Source organism: Protopterus annectens, chromosome 1.part2 (genome assembly GCF_019279795.1).
Source record: "Protopterus annectens isolate FY-2018-M chromosome 1.part2, PAN1.0, whole genome shotgun sequence".
NCBI lineage: Eukaryota > Metazoa > Chordata > Ceratodontiformes > Protopteridae > Protopterus > Protopterus annectens.
The window spans coordinates 699,567,316-699,584,662 of record NC_056727.1 but is presented as its reverse complement, the minus strand read 5'-3'; the positions used below and the strand labels follow the sequence as shown (position 1 = coordinate 699,584,662).

General features: G+C 40.8%; 1 protein-coding gene across 1 annotated transcript in view; it reads left to right on the top strand.

Annotated features, from left to right (window-relative positions):
* Positions 1-17,347, top strand: part of LOC122792405 — a 2,471,936-nt gene that overhangs the window by 2,312,512 nt on the left and 142,077 nt on the right. The gene's annotated exons all lie outside the window — the stretch shown is intronic.

Below are 17,347 nucleotides of genomic sequence, written 5' to 3'. Positions count from 1 at the left end.
TGTTTTACTGTTTCTTTTAGCATGGCAGCGTGTATCTTCTAAACTAATGTTTTGCCCAACTAATTTGAAAAAGGACTGCAATATTAAAGGTATGAACAGTGCTCTCTAGAGGCATGTTTGACTTGGCTTACATGCATGTACATATGCAAGATTAATGTAAGTAAACTGTCAAAGGGCGTGTAGTTAAAACAGATTCCTGAAATATTCCTGGATGGTAATTTTCATGTACTGGGCTAAGTCACTTAACTGACATTGTCATGAATACTTGCTGTGAATCTGCTTTTGTATAAAAGGTATTGGACTGTTGTGCAGCATGAATATGCTGATATTTTGACAAATATTTAATTTCTCAATAACACTTCTGGTGGAAGAGATTTGCTTCACTTTGCATCCAAAGGCATTTGTAAATCAGGGTGGCTACTTCATTATATATATCTTTATTTGTTACACTATGAATTACTATATCACTAGTAGTGACATTAAAATAGGCTTAGCATTTTATGTCAAGTCTGCACAGTGGTCAGGAATATCTCTTTACCAAAATGGTAGAGTCAGTGAGTGAGAAAGTATGATTTATTGTCAAGAATAATTGTGGTATGTGCAACATAAATATTGATGTTAATAACTTGAGTGAAGAGTTTATGGCTGTACTGCAGGATATCGCAAGGAAGCCTACTTAATGCTGCAAAACTCGCTTAGCCTCTGCTTTCCAGATACTTATACTTGCTTAGCAGTAACTACAGTGATATGCATATTTGCAAATATTATGTAAATATTTTGGTCAGTGTCTGTCCCGAAGAGTTTTGGAACAACATTTTCATAGATGATGTCTGCACACACATCAGGAATGGATCCTGACCCAAATGGGAGTGGTTAGTATGTGAGAAAGTGTAATTTATTGTATGCCAATTGTGAATGTATGTCGTAGTTATAATAATTTGACCCAAAAAAGTTTATGGTGTTTTCTGGTTTTAAATGAAAGCCTTTGTAATGCTAGAAAATGTCTCACTCATACATGGTGTTTAGCTGTTGCCTGTTACCAGGCAGTTATACCCGTTAAGCAGTACATTCTGCGAGTAAGCATAAATCATCATTAACCCCCTTTTTCTCATTTTCTGTGTGGAGTCAGGTTGTCGTGTCAACTATTGCCATCTCTTTGTCTGTTCAGTGCCACTCTCCTACCTCCTTTAGACACTCATGCCTGAATGCTTGACTGTCGCACAGGTCTGCTCCCTCACAATCCTTCCACCTTTTTGCTGGATGCCATCATTTCCTCTTGCTTTCTTCCTGTCTGTCCCAAATCTTCCTCACCAGATTTTCTGCTTTTCTGCCTGGACCACTGTAACCTGTTCTCTTTGACCTTTTCTGCAGTTGCTGCTACTTTGGCTTCTGTTCTTATGTCCTCATATCTGTGTGTGTCCCACAGTTTGCATTCTACCACCCATCTCAGACACTTCATCTCCATCACTTCCAGATTACTCAACTGCTCTGCCTTTACTGCCCAGGTTTCTGTACTGTACAGTAGTACAGGTTGCACCACTGTTTTGTAAACCTTACTTTTCAGTTTCTTTGGTATTCTTCTGTCATACACTGCACCAGACACTATGTGCAAGTTGGCTGCAGCCCTTCTGATCGTAGCTTTCACCTCATCATTCAGACTTTCATTTTCTTCAACCGCCTATCCCAGATACTTGAAGCTGTTAACCTGCTTTACTATTTTCCCTTCTGTCTCAATTCTCCGCTTCTTCTGATTTCCCCCATTTGCTGCCATAACAAAATATGCATAAATGTATTTGTAAAAATATCTCTAGACTGTTTCCACTTGGAAGCATTATGCAACGGCATTTCCTAGGCAAAGTCGGCACTTCATTTAGCAATGGCTACTGGTAAGTAAGCTAAAAAGTGCAATTTTTCCATGCCAAGTTATGAACGTGTGCCATGTCCGTTTATCTGGTAATAATTTGATCCAGGAGTTGCGTACGTGGTTCTTCATGATATAAAATGAAATTTTATGTTGTGTTGGAAAAGATCTCACTGATATCTGCTGTCTAACTGCCTCTGTTTTGTATATAGCTGTATTTGTTTAACAATAAAGTATGCATATCTGCATAAATGTCATATTTGTGTAAATATCTCATGCATTGTCCACTGGGAAGCATTGTGAAACTGTATTTTATATGCCAAGTCAGCATATAGGTCAAAAGTGCATCCTGAGCCAAATGGCTAGTCTGTACTTGAGAAAATCTTGAGCTATTTTCCTTAAATATGAATATGTGCCATATGTGGATAATTTTGTTAGTAACTTAAACCGTAAGAAATTTGTATGGTAATTTGTGATGTCAAATGTAAGCTTACAGACTACTGTATTAACTTTGTGTCTAATTAGCACTGTTTTCAGTATATTTGCACTTTCTAGTCATATATGTAAATATGCATAAATGTCATATTTCTGTAAATCTCTTAAAAATGGCACCATCACAATTGCTTTATAACAACTGTGATAGTAGGGCCTGTCTACTATGGTTACAGATATGGTGCAGTTTCAGTTACTGGAATGCATTTGTGCAGGATTTATTTCTCAGTCCTCACTTATGAAGATGACTGTGCTGAGCAAGTTTCACATTTATATTTTGTTAGTAACTTTTGCAGTTCTCAAAATATGTTTGAGTTTTTTAAAGGTATGTGTCGTAACTGAATTGTCAGTAAAATATTTCAGATGGAAGCTGCCCAGCTAGGAACTCTGCAAGTGTCAGGAGTTCTGAAATGTCATAGTAACTAGGTGTTAATGAATTAGTGTAATTTAAAAAAATGGGAAGTAATATTGAGATGGATTTTAAACTTCAGTTTCGTTATCACCAAAACACAACTGAATGCAAACTGAAAGAAATGGATGCATCTTACAAAAAAACATTAAGCAATCATTCTTTACCTTGCTCTTCCTTTCACATCTCAGTTGCTTAATCACTGTATAAATTCATCTGTTTTTCTAGAATTTTGTCCCATAATTTTTTTGCCTCCTAAGTCTGCTTATTAATTTAAACTCCAATTCTTAATCACTCTTTCATTTGCAGTGCTTCCTTTTCCACTTCCTTACACTTACTTTAATGTACAGGCATGCTTAGTTTACCTGTTCATTTAAAACGGTGTAATGCTCAAAACACAGCCTTGTCCCCCTCTCCCCACTCACTCCTGTAATCCCCATCTTTCCAAAAGTATAAATGTGTTTTCAGCACTATATCCATATTGTGTAAAGTCTTGATGCCTGTCCATTACAAAAATACTAAAATCCTATGTTGTGTCCACATTACTTAATAGCCTCCTTTCTCCTGTCATGTCAAGTAGCCCCCACAGTTATGTCTGTGTTGGCATCTACACCAGTCAAGTGAACACCTCTAAGTAAACCATCTGTATAGAGCACCAGTTAGTATACTACAGATATTTCTCATTGTAATCCAGTAGCATTATTCAGTCTGCCAATCTAAAGTATGTCCCTGCTTCCATCCACCATTGGCATACCTCCCTTTCAGCATAACAATCAGGGGGCATGACACACACAATACTGTATTTCTCTAAAATACCAACATGAAAAAAAATGTGAACTTCTAATCTGTTACAGCCTCACTTTTATGTCTGACCATCTTTGAAGTACATATACCACATTTGACATAAAGCTGTTCTCCATTCTTGTCCTCCTTATTCATGTGTCAGACATCACAACTCCAGTATATAAAACACCCAGCAATTCCTTCTCTTCCAGGTTCCTGAACTTATTGCCATCTGCATGCCAATGTTCTGAAGATAAAGGCAGTCCTCCTCGGTCTGCAGGCATTTCAGAACTCCCTACCTCAAGGTGCAGCTGCTCTCCACTCCAACAACATGGCATTAGTTTGGTACATAAAAAGTAAGGAGCAATATATGCTTGCTTCTTTTTAGAGAGGCAGAAAGGGTCTGGGAGCAGACATCGCTAACCGATAATTTTCTTTATCACCAGCTGCATTCTTGGGGAGGCCAGTTCTGTAATGGGCAGGCATCAGTCATAGTTTACTGTTGCCATATGAGTTGTCCATAACTGTTTTGGCAAACCAGAAGCTGTTTTGTTGCAGGAAGAAGCCTTGCTGCAAATTCTTAGTGTTTGTAACGAGTGCCAATTGCAATAACTTCTTTTCCCTCATCTCCTTTATAGGGAGACCCCCAAGGGGTACTGTCATACAAAAATTGCCACTAAGATTTCTTTTATTTATCCTTAATCTAAACTTTATTTAGGAAATCAGGCAAAACAACTACATAGTTACTACAATTCCAGTGATGACCAGGGATACTTCATGCCTGCCTTGGGCTGAGACGCATCTTTTCTTCTGTCTAGAGACTTAACAAAAGGAAAGCATATAAGTGCAAATGGATATCATTTTCTGTTTGGGCTATTTCAGAAAGGTTAGATTTTTTTACTGCTCCTTTGTATGTCATTTTGCTTTATCTTTCTCAAATCTTTGACAAGTCTAAGTTGCTGTGTTACACAGCTCAGCAAGCTCCTGCCTGGTGCCCTGCAGACTTCTACAGCAGCAGAGAGACAAAAGAGAGACTTTAGAGTGATTAAGTATAATTTTTCTGCATTTTCTTGCTGCCTTTAGCTAATTCCGCCTAAAACGCAGATTTTCTAGAGTTTTTGTTATTTAAAAAGCTTGTTTCAGCTACTTATTGTACTTATTTTACTGCCTGCACTTTAACACAAGTAATTGTTGTGTTTAAATTGCCTGTTTAACTGTTGTAGGCTACACACTCGTGTGATAGCCATTTCTGTGCATTTAAAGTGTTTTTTGATTGTATCTGCTTTATTTTCTGAAAAACAAAGTATGCTTGTTTTCCCGCCTTTCTAAACTAGTATAGTCCAGTTTTCAGGTCAGTGCTGAATTCAGGGCTGTGTTACAAGTTTCTGTGTTTGCCCATACCTTACTTGGATAGAAGGTAGTTTCTGTGTTCACTGAGAAAGATGGAGCTTTGAGCAGCCTATCTGTCCCTGGAGGAGTGGTTTCAGCCCAGAAATTAGTAGTTTATTGGCCATTTTGGGTAATTTCTCTCTCTTTCATTTCCCTGCTATAAAACCCGCATTTGTGAGGTTTTTGCGCTAGTATACAGTTCGGCAAGCTCCTGCCTGGGGCCCTGCAGTGTTCTACAGCAGCAGAGAGACAAAAGAGAGACTTTAGAGTGATTAAGTATAATTTTTCTGCATTTTCTTGCTGCCTTTAGCCGATTCCGCCCAAAACACTGATTTTCTAGTTTCTGTGATTTAAAAAGCTTGTTTCAGCTACATATTGCACTTATTTTACTGCCTGCACTTTAACAATCGTTTTTGTGTTTAAATAACCTGTTTAAATGCTGTAGGCTACACACTCATGTGATAGCCATTTCTGTGCATTTAAAGTGTTGTTTTGATTGTATCTGCTTTATTTTCTGAAAAAAAACAAAAACATTTACTTGTTTTCCCGCATTTCTAAGCTAGTATAGTCTAGTTTTCAGGTTAGTGCTGAATTCAGGGCTGTGTTACAAGTTTCTGTGTGTTTGCCCATACCTTACGTGGATAGAAGGAAGTTTCTCTGTTCGCTGTGAGAGGGAGCTTTGAGCAGTCGATCTGTCCCTGGAGGACTGGTTTCAGCCCAGAAATTAGTAGTTTATTGCCCATTTTAAGCTAATTTCTCTCTCTCTCTCATTTCGCTGCTATAAAATCCACATTTGCACGGTTTTGCTCGCTGGGCAGCGCCGGTTAGCAAGGGTATAACTATTACCAGTTCCACAAAGTCTACTCTTGAATTTTTCCCTTGGAACTAGATAAACTTTAAACTTAAGCACTCAAACCATTCACTTCTCATCCCGACACTTACTCAAAACTCATAGCAAGCACTAATAAACCTTAGCACTAGACCCCCCTATACTGTAGAGAAGGACAAGGCTCTCTATTCGACCTTACCAGCCAATCAGTAAAACAGTTCACTGTACGTATCCAGGCATGTCCAAAGGGCAGTTTTAGGTGTACTCTCTGGTCCAACTGGTGAATCTGGGCATTTTGAGGCAATGTTACAATTGCCTCATGTACACAGACAACCCTCTCCTCCTTCCACCAAACACTAATACATGCAAGAGATGAATTATACAGCCAAACTGGAGGCTAAGCTCTCTCAACCCAAGACTGAACCAGGCAGTCAAGAGGAGAAGGGAATTACTTGCATCTCTCCACCAGTCTCGCATAGACCTATGAAACCAGCACCGGCAGAAAACACATAAATACACAAAAACATACTCGGAGGCTGTAAATAAAAATCTGCAAAAATAACAGAGACCTCCAAAGCAGACATCCAAGCAACCTCCACCCCCAACACAAACCATGAAACACATACTTCACAAAACCAGTGTGCCATGCAATCACAGCCCTTAAAGCAAAATAACATACCCAACACACTAGTAATAGGTGACTCTATAGTCAGGCACACTGACGTCCCACTCACTAGGCTAAACAAGGAGAAGGTTACTTTTAGCTGCCTGTTGGGTGCCAGGATCTGCCACATAACAGAAGCACTCAGGTCACTCCAGAACAAGTACAAATATGACACTGTCATTGTCCATGTTGGTGTGAATGACCTGAGCTGTACCTCCCTGGACTACATGAAAAGAGACATGGAGGAGCTGTCTGATCACGTAGCCCAGGCCGGTATGACCCTGACCCTAGGTAGCATCCTGCCTTCACCAAGAGTGATACCACAGTATAGAGAAAAAAATATCAATTTCAACAATTGGCTAAGCATCTAGTGTCATTCAAAGGGGATCCAGTGTCTGTCAGCCTGGGATGACATGCTCGACAAGCCACGCTGCTTCGCTAGAGACAGCTTGCACCTGTCACCCTTAGGCTTTCGAATACTGGCCAAGGCTCTTGCCACCCCCATAGTGCCTTTTTTAGGCAAGGCTCAAGAGACAAAACCCACCATCGTAAATAGCACAGATAACAAAAAACTGAGGGTAATGCTACTCAGTTCCAGAAGTCTAAACCTCAAAATGCACGCACTCGAGGCACTCCACCGTATGGAGAAAATGTATATATGTGCAGTAACCGAAACCTGGTTTAAGGCTGCAGAGAGCACCCCAGCACTACCAGGCTACAAGTCATACCATACATTTCGGCCACAAAACCCAGACCGAAATAAAAAAGGTGGGGGAGTATCCATATTCATCAAGGATACCCACACCTCCAGGTTATTGGCACAGCATGATGCTTCAGAGATCATCCACGTGCAACTAACAGTGGGCAAAACTGTTATTCAAGTTATAGCTTGCTACAGATCACCCGCCATGTCCCAGGACCCCCACTCCGCATTCCTGGAAACACTGGGAAACATAAAGGGTCCTACCAAGCACCCTGATATTGGGTGATTTCAATTACCCAAACATTAACTGGGAGAACTACTCAAGTACAAACTCCCTTGCCCAACATTTCCTAAAATTTATAAACTCAAACACCCTGGATCAACTGGTCAACACCCCCACCAGAGGTGACAACATATTGGACTTGGTCATCACCAACATGGGTGGCCGGTGTTCCACACTGGAGGTCAACCCCTCACTGGTTAGATCTGACCATAAACTAATCACTCTGAATATCCACATTCCACCACCACCCCGTCAAAGAAACCGTCATGAAAAACTTTTCAAAAGCAAACTTCACATTACTTAAGACGGAGGTGGGAAGTTTCAAAGCCCCCATGCTAAAGGATAACACTGTCCCAAGCTGCAAAATCCTTTACTGATGCACTCTACGGGCACCTACAAGAATGCATGGATCATGCTATCCCAAACAAAACCAAGACTCAACTCCTACAAGAAAAGGAAACCAGTCTGATGGACTCCTACCATAAACAAGCTATACAATAGAAGGAGGAAACTAGTACAGAAAAGAGTAAAATCCCAAGAAGGGAAGACATCCCTGATCAGTATCAGCAAGAAACTACGTTCCCTCATAAAATCATCCAAGGCTAGCTTCAAAAGAAAAATTGCCAGGGACTCCAAAGATAACCACAAGGCGTTCTTTAGTTATGTCAAGAATCTAAGTGGCAATTCTCAGATCTGCTCTGAGTTAGTGCTGAATGGCACAAAATACACTGAATTGACCGATATAGCCAACATCCTGGCAGACAGGTTCAGTGCAAACTTCATCCCCCTCTCACTCCCAAAAAGGCCCATAACTATACCAGAAGAATGCAGTGCCCCTGAAATCACAGATACTCAGGTTAAAACAGCCCCCTCCAAAGCCAAAAACACAGCATCAGTGGGACTGACTGGTGTCCCAGGCTGCATCGTACATGAGCGCAAAGATGAACTAACCCCTCACCTAAACGCACTGTTTAAACTCAGCCTCTCCACAGGCTACATACCCAGAGTGGCGAACAGCAACTGTTATTCCGCTCCACAGAGGTGGAGCCACAACAGACCCCAGGAACTCTCGCCCTATAAGCCTGACTAGCTTGGTCTGCAAAGCTATAGAGCGCATCATCATGGATCTCATTAACAGAGACATTGGAAACCTCCATACACTGGACCCTATCCAGTTCGGCTTTAAGTGCAGATCATGCCTCCTAAACCTGGTGAACTTCTTTGAGACAGTTATCAAGGCTATAGACAAGGGAAAGGTGGTCCACACAGCCTACCTAGACCTCCTAAAGGCCTTCGACACCATTCCCCACTCGGGTATTATAGACAAGCTCACCAGCCTGAACATAAGCCCCTACGTCATGAGATGGGTTGCCAACTGGCTCACAAACAGAACCCACATGGTAAGAGTTGTGGGAGCTAGGTCTGACTTTAAACCGGTTACAAGTGGTGTTCCCCAGGGCTCAGTCCTAGAACCCCTCCTGTTTGGCATATACTTCTCAGAGGTACAGGCAAGCACAGGAGGACTATGGCTGACCAAGTTCGTAGACGACTGCAATCTAGGAGCTATAATTAATTCTCCGGCTGACACAGACATCCTCCAAAAGGGTCTCACTGACACAGATTCCTGGTGTCAAAACCATGGCCTCAAGCTAAATGCCAAAAAGTGCATAGTCATCCCCTTTGGAAAAAACAAAGTACCCACAAACTAACACATAGGTGGTAGCCCCCTAAATACGGAAGACATAATAAGGGATCTGGGGACCCAAGTAGATAGTAACCTCTCCTTTGATAATTGCATTGCCAAAGTGATTAGAAAATCCTTCTTTGTGGCCCACCTAATCAGAAAAGGGTTTACATCCAGATCGAAAGAGGTCATTGGGCCCCTCTACGCATCACTCATCAGACCCATCATAGAGTACAATGCCCCATTTGGGATGTACCTTACAAGACACCTGCAACAACTGGAAAGATTACAGAAGTACCTCACCAAGAGGATCACTGGCCTCAAGCAGATGCCTTATGCAGCTCGACTGAAGAAACTCCAGCTGTACTCTGTTGCATACCGCCTATTCAGAGGTAATCTCTGCCTGACATACAAGGCCATGTCCAACCCAGAATTGATGGACATGCTCCACCTAAAGAAAACCATATCCCCTTGAGCCACGTGCTCCAGGGATCTAAACCTCACCACAACAAATAAATAAGGACGTGCTGGAGGGATATATTCCTGTCCAGAGACTTCCCATGCTCTGGAACAAGATTCCAATCTGCATTAGGCAGAGCTTCTCGCTAACCCTCTTCTAGAGAAACCTTGACGAGTGGATGGGAAACAAAGTTTACCCCAGGGATCACTTCAACGAGACTGTTGGACAGAGGCACAGGGAACAAATCTAAGGGGGCAGCGAAAGCCAACACATTCTAGCTAGGCTTATAAATGCCTTCAGGCAGATAGCCTAGTACATACCTATGAACCTAAAATGCATCTTATCTTACTGCCATACTCTACTGCCACTTAGGCTCCATTGATTTATCTCTAAAACCTATATAGGTTTGCAAGGTTTTCTTGAGGAGCACACTCCAGATATAGACACCTTTTGAGGGCCCTCTTCCTTTGTGGCATTTGTATTTTATGCTTGAAAAGGTGATTTTATTTTGTTTTGAGCCTGTTTCTAAAGTGGATTTGAAGTACTTCTCATGGAAGATTATTTTTTGTAGTAGCTTTAACTTCTGCTAAAAGAAAACATTCTAAATTGCAGGCATTGATTGTAAATTAGCCAAGAACACAGGATACATGTGACCTGACAAAATCGCAGACTGTGTTCTGCACGAACTACAGAACGAACTGGGACCCCACTTAAGTACCATGTTCAGTCATAGCCTCACTTTAGGTTTTGTGCCTACTGAATGGCGCACAACAACGGTTATCGCACTCCACCAAGGGGGTGCCACCACGGACCCCAGGAACTACCACCCCATTAGCCTGACGAGCCTGGTCTGCAAGGCCATGGCATGTATCATCTTGGAGCTTAGAAACAAGGACATAGGTAACCTCCAGACTCTGGACCCCACTCAGTTTGGGTTTGTAAAAGGTAGGTCATGTCTCTTAAACCTGATTTACTTCTTTGAATTAGTCACCAGAGCTGTGGACTAGGGTAAGGTGGTGCACACAGCACATCTTGACCTCGCCAAGGCTTTCGGCACCATCCCCTACTCTGGAATTATAGATAAACTTACTAGACTGGGTATAAATCCCTATGGCACAAGACGGGTGGCCAACTGGCTCACTAATGGAACCCACACAGTGAAAGTAGCCGACTCCATATCCAACTTCAGACAAGTGGAGTACCACAGGGCTCAGTCCTGGGTCCTCTCCTGTTTGGCATCTATTTCTCAGAAGTCCAGGCTAATACAGCAGGTCTTTGGCTAACGAAGTTCTCAGATGACTGCAAACCAGGTGCCAAAGAGCCTCACTGAGACTGATGCTTGGTGTCGAAGTCATGGTCTCAAGCTCAGTGCCAAGAAGTGCATTGTCATCCCCTTTGGGAAAAACACTGTACCCATGAACTACCACATAGGTGGTAGCCTACTAAACACCGAAAATGTGATGAGACCTTAGGACACAGGTGGACAGAGTCTCCTTTGATCACATCGCCACAGTAGTCAGGAAATCCTTCTATGTGGCACACCACATCACAAAGGGGTTCACCTCCAGAAAAAGAGGTTATTGTTCCTCTCTACTCATCCCTCATCAGACCCATTATATAGAGTACAACGCCCCATTTGGTATGTACCTCGCAAGACATCTACAACAACTAGAAAGGCCACAGCAATACCTCACTAAGAGGATTACTGGCCTCAAACAGATGCCATACGCAGACTGTCTCAAAAAATTCCAGCTCTACTCCATCGCTTAACGCCTAATCAGAGGCAACCTCTGCCTAAAATACAAAGCCATGTCAAACCCAGATCTGTTGGACATGCTACACTTAAAGAAACCCCAATCCCCCTGAGCCACACGCTCCAGGGGCCTAAACCTTGCCACCACAATAAACAGAACATGATGGAGGGATAGATTCCTATCCCAGAAACTTCCCCTGCTCTGGAACAGACTTACCCATTCATGTCAAGCAAAGCTCCTCATTAGCCCTCTTTAAGAAAAATCTCGACAATTTGATGAGAAATAGGAAATTCACCCCGGGGATCACTTCTGTGGCTCTGCTAGACAGGGGCACAGGAAAATAACTTTCTTGGGTGGTGAAAGCCAGGGAACTTTATTGGCTAGGCTTATATAGGCCCCAGCGCCGATAGCCTAGTACCTACCTATGAACCTAAACCTGTGCTTATCAAATCTGCTACAAGTAGAAATTGTCTTTGTGAGCTAGCCTTTAACCCTTCCTTTATGCTCTAGGGTATCCATTGAAACAAACCTCAATCAATTTACTTGTCTCATAAGTTCTTCCAAAAAAAAAAAAAAAAGAGAATATTCCAAAGTTTCCAAGCTTATCTAGACCAGGTGACCTTACAATTGTTTTTAGTCCTGTTACAGAAGTATAATAAAGCCTTACCTACTTGTGCCTACATCGTATTCAGCCTTAGTGCCTACCTGTCAGACTTTTTTCAGAAATGCATCCTTAAATATTTATCCACCTTCTGCAGTTATCTGGTGCATATTCCTGTGACCACCTGGGAAGTTAAATCTAAGACTTTGTTATGCTGGTTGATGAAGATGGACCTCCTCATTCCAGAAACAAAAGTTATGTGTTTAACCATAGTGATAGATATGGTTAAACAAGATTCATCCTTGTCAACACACACACACCCTTCTCTGCCATGATTCTTGATAGATGTGGTTTGGAGGTTACTGATTGGTGGGTTTTGATTATGGCTTATGTTTGTGTGGTGTTTTCTTTTTTTTGAGGCACACCTGAGATATGGGGAGGTAATTGGATCACAGAGTATCATAGCTAAAAAGTTAGGAGTTGGTAGCCTGTCATTTTGAATAAAAGCTTGTAGTCCTTCTAGTAGATAAAATTGCTCCTACTCATGCAGTTGTACTGTTATGGTAAGTGAATAACATTCATTTATGTTGTGTACACTCAAACAACTTGCACATTACTCTACAGCAGAATGTATTTTGTATAAGGACATGCCTGAGGCCTACTCGGTGAAAGCTTGACATTGAATAGATTTCAAATTAATTTTTCCCTCCTCAGGAGAACCAGGCATTGATTTGGTGTTTTAATTTCTCTCTAAGGGACAAGATTACAGAAAGAGTTACATGTCCACTTCGATTCTTCTAGCGCATAAGTTAAACTTCCATCGGACCAATGCTTAAATTAACATTTGTATTATCAATAAATTGGAGTGCTTTTGGCATCAAACAGGAGCATCACAGTAGGGTAGGGGCTAAGCCTCTTGTAGTTTACAAAAAAGACGTGCGTTTCAAAACCCTAGTGGAAAGGCCTGCTTCTAACCATAGTAACGGAGCTATGGTGAAATGTGTCCATTGCTCACAATGTAAATATGTGTTAGAAAAGACAGAAATAGGTATCCAGAATTACGGGATTATTAGATCAACCCAGAGATTTTGCTTTAGTAAAGGGGTAATTTATGTTGCAAAGTGCCAATGTTGTGAAAGTTTTTATATTGGTAAGACAGAAAGAGCCTTTAAGGATGGGATATACCAGCATATCTATGATATTCATAAGGACGATGAAATGAATGCCCTGACCAAACATACAAAAAAGAACCATACCCATTCCTTTAAGTTTACAGTGATTGACCAAGAGGACCTGGGACAAGACAGGTGGACCTGTTGATTTATATTTGAAATACATGCAGTTGAAATGGCAGTTAATGGTCAATGCCACTACTCCCCCAGGCCTCAATGAAGCTATCTCTGTTTCTAGTATATTAAAATTAAAAGCACAATTTTGTGCTTGACAAGTTCTTGTGTGTACGGGAACTTATTAGAGCAACAGTTTTTATTAGCAGCAGTGGTAATATATTTTTTCAAGTCTAATTTAGTAGTGTTATTTTAGGGTATTGAATAAATGTGTGGTTTTTGATTTGTATTAAAATGGGCTGGCTAGTTCAGGTATTTGATTTTAATTGTTCTTAATTGTTGTCATTGGTTCATGAGCATTGTCAGGTGACTTTTTATGTGTATAAATATTGGAAGTTTGTGGCATGCATCATTCTGAAGAAGTCGTTTTACCAGTGGACGAAAGGGCTTAATCTTTGTAATAAAAGGGAATTTTTTACTCCCTGGCTCCTCCTTTCATTATTTTCTAAATTAGTTCACACCAATCTTCACTAACGCTAATAGTATTTCAAGGTATTAGCTATAACCACCTTCTAATGTTCAATAAACCAACTCCTGTGAGCATTTCACTCACTATTTTATCCTGTGATAGTATGTGCTCCTATATCTCTCTTTTCACCCCTCTATTCCATTTCAATTTTATGGTGTCGATTCAACCCTACTTCTACTGTTCTGCAGTGAGTGGTGTTTGCAGTGTACTACTGTACTTGTCTGTGTCTCTAACTTGACTTCATCGCACATTGCATTAATTCATCAAGGCTGAACCATAATACACATTGGCAATACCTTGGAACATGACTGTGATATACTCCGAATTGTCAAAAGATCCTGCTTATGGTCAGTAACTTGGAAAAAAAAATCTGATGTTTAAATGGGGGTCCAGGAGCATCGCTAGGGTGAAGCCAAGATAGGCAGCTTCCTCTGATGTGCATAGTGTTTGGTGGTACAATTGGGTCTTCAGTGCATTATCGACATTCAGTAATGAATGCTAGTATTTATTCAGGGTCTGAAGTGAAGTGCTTTAACACTCCATTTGGCAGAAACTGAAGCATTTCTACAATTTGAAATTAAAGAAAATCATCCTTTTTGCTTTTTGCTCATCAGGAGTGTAAACTGCAAAGAATGGACCTGGCTTGCTCCTTACATTTGGAGGGTCAGATTCAGATCAAGGAATGAAGGGGGGCAGGTTGGAGTGCATCACTGTGCACCAGAAAAGGTTGCTACTGCTTTGATGGGGTCTACTGTAAGCCCCTGAGTCCTGCTTATTTAAAATTCACAAGTTTGATATCAGTTTTATGATTATTAATCTTTTAAGCTTCACTGTTATGCCATAAAATCGGTCCAGACTACTGCTGAAAGGAGATGTCTTTAGTCGCTCCAGCAGTTTTTCAGCAGTTGACAACAAACTCTACAGATTATGCTTGTAGAGCACAAAATGAAGAGCCTGTCAGACTGACTGCTGGGGGCATCAACAACAGACTCTTCAACCATTAGGAAGTAAGGGCTGTGTAGCAGCCACTTTTTTAACTTTGTCACCTTCAATGCAGCAGTTTTGTGAGGTGACAGTTAAGATCTTGAACTGGACTGGGAGAAGGAGAATCTTCTGCTGTCAACAGTACATCTAGGACAATTCATTAGCATGCATCTGTAATCCTGGTTACTTTGGAGGCTGACGCTGTTGGATTGCTTGAGTTCAGGAGTTCTAGCATACTGTGCTCTCTACTGAACAAGTGTCCACACTAACATCAATATGGTGATTGGAAGGGAGCCTGTAATCACCAGGTTGTATAATGAGGGGTGAATCAGCCCAGGCTGAAACAACAAAACCATTTGGCAGACTCACTCACAAGACATAAATGTCTTAACACTTGAATGGTTCCTACACTTGATGATAGTCGCTTGAAGCTTTTTCCTCCCTTATTCATCAAGCTACTGTATACATCATACCTTTTCACTCTGAAATTCTTCTGCCTTGTAGATGTCTCTCCTTTTGCAGGCACAGGTCCTCCTGTTTTCCTTTCTTCCATTCCCCAGAATTTTAGAAAGTCCTCCTCAAAGTAAGGAAGGAGCGAAGGTGTTTTAAATTCTTGTAGCTCTCGTTTGGCTAAGGCAATCTTCCTTCTGGAAGCATTTAACCTTTCTTGCAAAGTGGCCTTTTCCTCTATACATGATTTTCCTAATTTAGCAACAGCAAACTGCTACATCCCAGTTTCAGATTACTGCATATTTTCACTTGGATAAATTCTGATTCAACATAGCAGTTTTTTTTCATGCATCTCAAAGAGAAAATGGTCAACTTGCCAGAAAATCTTATCTTTAATAATTGAAGAGCTTTGTGTCTTATGCAAATTCATTTAGACCCCTTAAAGTGTCCAGTACCAAATGCATAGGTTTATTTTAGTGATCTCCAGCATTTTCATCTGGTGTTCCAGTATTCCCTCAGATTGCAGCAAACCCTTGAGGCCTTTAGGCTGTTTTACATTTAAGATCAAGAAGATGTGTGCTTTGTGGGATCTGAACCTTGTATTGGAATAGTTAACTTTGCCTCCCTTTGAACTAGCTGATTCAGTAGTTGTTAAATGTCTTTTCTGAAAAACAGTCATAACTGAAGTCACTTCAGGTAGAAGGATTTCAGAGTTTAAAGCTATGATGTATGAGCCATCTCATATGGTGTTCCTTAATCAAAGGGTATCACTTAAAGTAAATTCTTCTGTTGTCTCCCTTAACCAATGTGTTCAAATTCTAATCTTTTATCTAAAGTACCAGAATGAAGGGAGTACCTTCTGCATATCACGAATTTCCACAAACACAGTTAAATTGTGTCTCGTGTGGAGAGGTACCAAGTCTGTAAAGGGAACTTTTGTTTTTATTTGTTTATTTTTTAACTGAGCTACTGAATGGCTTTTTTAATGTTTCTGAAATGTAGTTAAACCTAAATATCTTCTTTCTTCACTTTGAAGGAGGGGCCGTGTCCTACATACCAGGATGGTCTAGAGAGAGTGGCAGCATCCATTAAAAAAAGTGTATTTGGAGAGGTCGTCTCTATGAAGGAACATTTTTTAATTTAGTTACTGACAGGTGTTTTACAGTTTTTTAAATACAGTTAAGTCTCTTGGATATTTTCTTTCTGGATTTTGAAGGGAAGGGTATATACTACATAAAGGGACGCTCTAGCAAGCCGCCAGTCAGCATGTGAGGCAGGGAAGGAGTTGAGGTTATTCTTAACCTTCCCAAGTTGTGGTGTAAATCTAACAAAGACTTTGGTGGTGTAAATAATGGTGGCAGCGGATAAATATTGCCTCGCTGACTTGATAGAGAAAGAGATACCTGACCCTGTGTATGAGGTGTCTGCTGTATGTGGAAAACATTGAAGGCTTGGGACTCTGCAGAATCATGCTGCCTTAAATGCATGGACTTTTGGAAATTAACATTGTTGTGAAACAGGGACTGAAGTGAATTGAACACCTTTTTGTCTGTGGTTAAAGTGCTGAAGAATAGGGAAATACAAATAGAATATAAATAGCTCTGTGAGTCGGTGGATATTTGGATGCAAAGAATTAAAGCATTAACTTTCAGTTATGCATTTAAAATTGACTTCTTTATGCCAGGTAAGTTAAGTCAGTCAGAATAATTGGGGTGTAATAAGCTACCTTTTTCTGACCACAAACAACTTTGGACTCGGGATGTAGGTAGTGCAGAGACTTTATAGTTACACTGACATAAAGGATATAGATATTGAATGTCAAGAAGTGGTATGAAAAAAAAAAAGAAGGGCATGGGGGAGGGGTGGATACCACCTATTGAAACCATACTAGTAGAAGAATCTAAGAATCCAAAAGAGGGATCAACAAGAAAAGACCCCAACTTTCATCTAAGCGATCATCTTCGTAATTCAGACAGGGACTCTGAAATACTGAGAATAAATGATTCAGTGCTAAAAGGTGTTAAATATGTTAACAAGACTACATAGTGAAAGACTAGCTAGCTTAAGTGGAAGAATTATGGGTAACATCAGGAAAGCCATGTTTGCAAGAACAAAAGATACATTAATGTTATAGCTGTAGTTTGTATAAATGATGCGAGAAAAACAACTTTCAAGATGGTTGCACA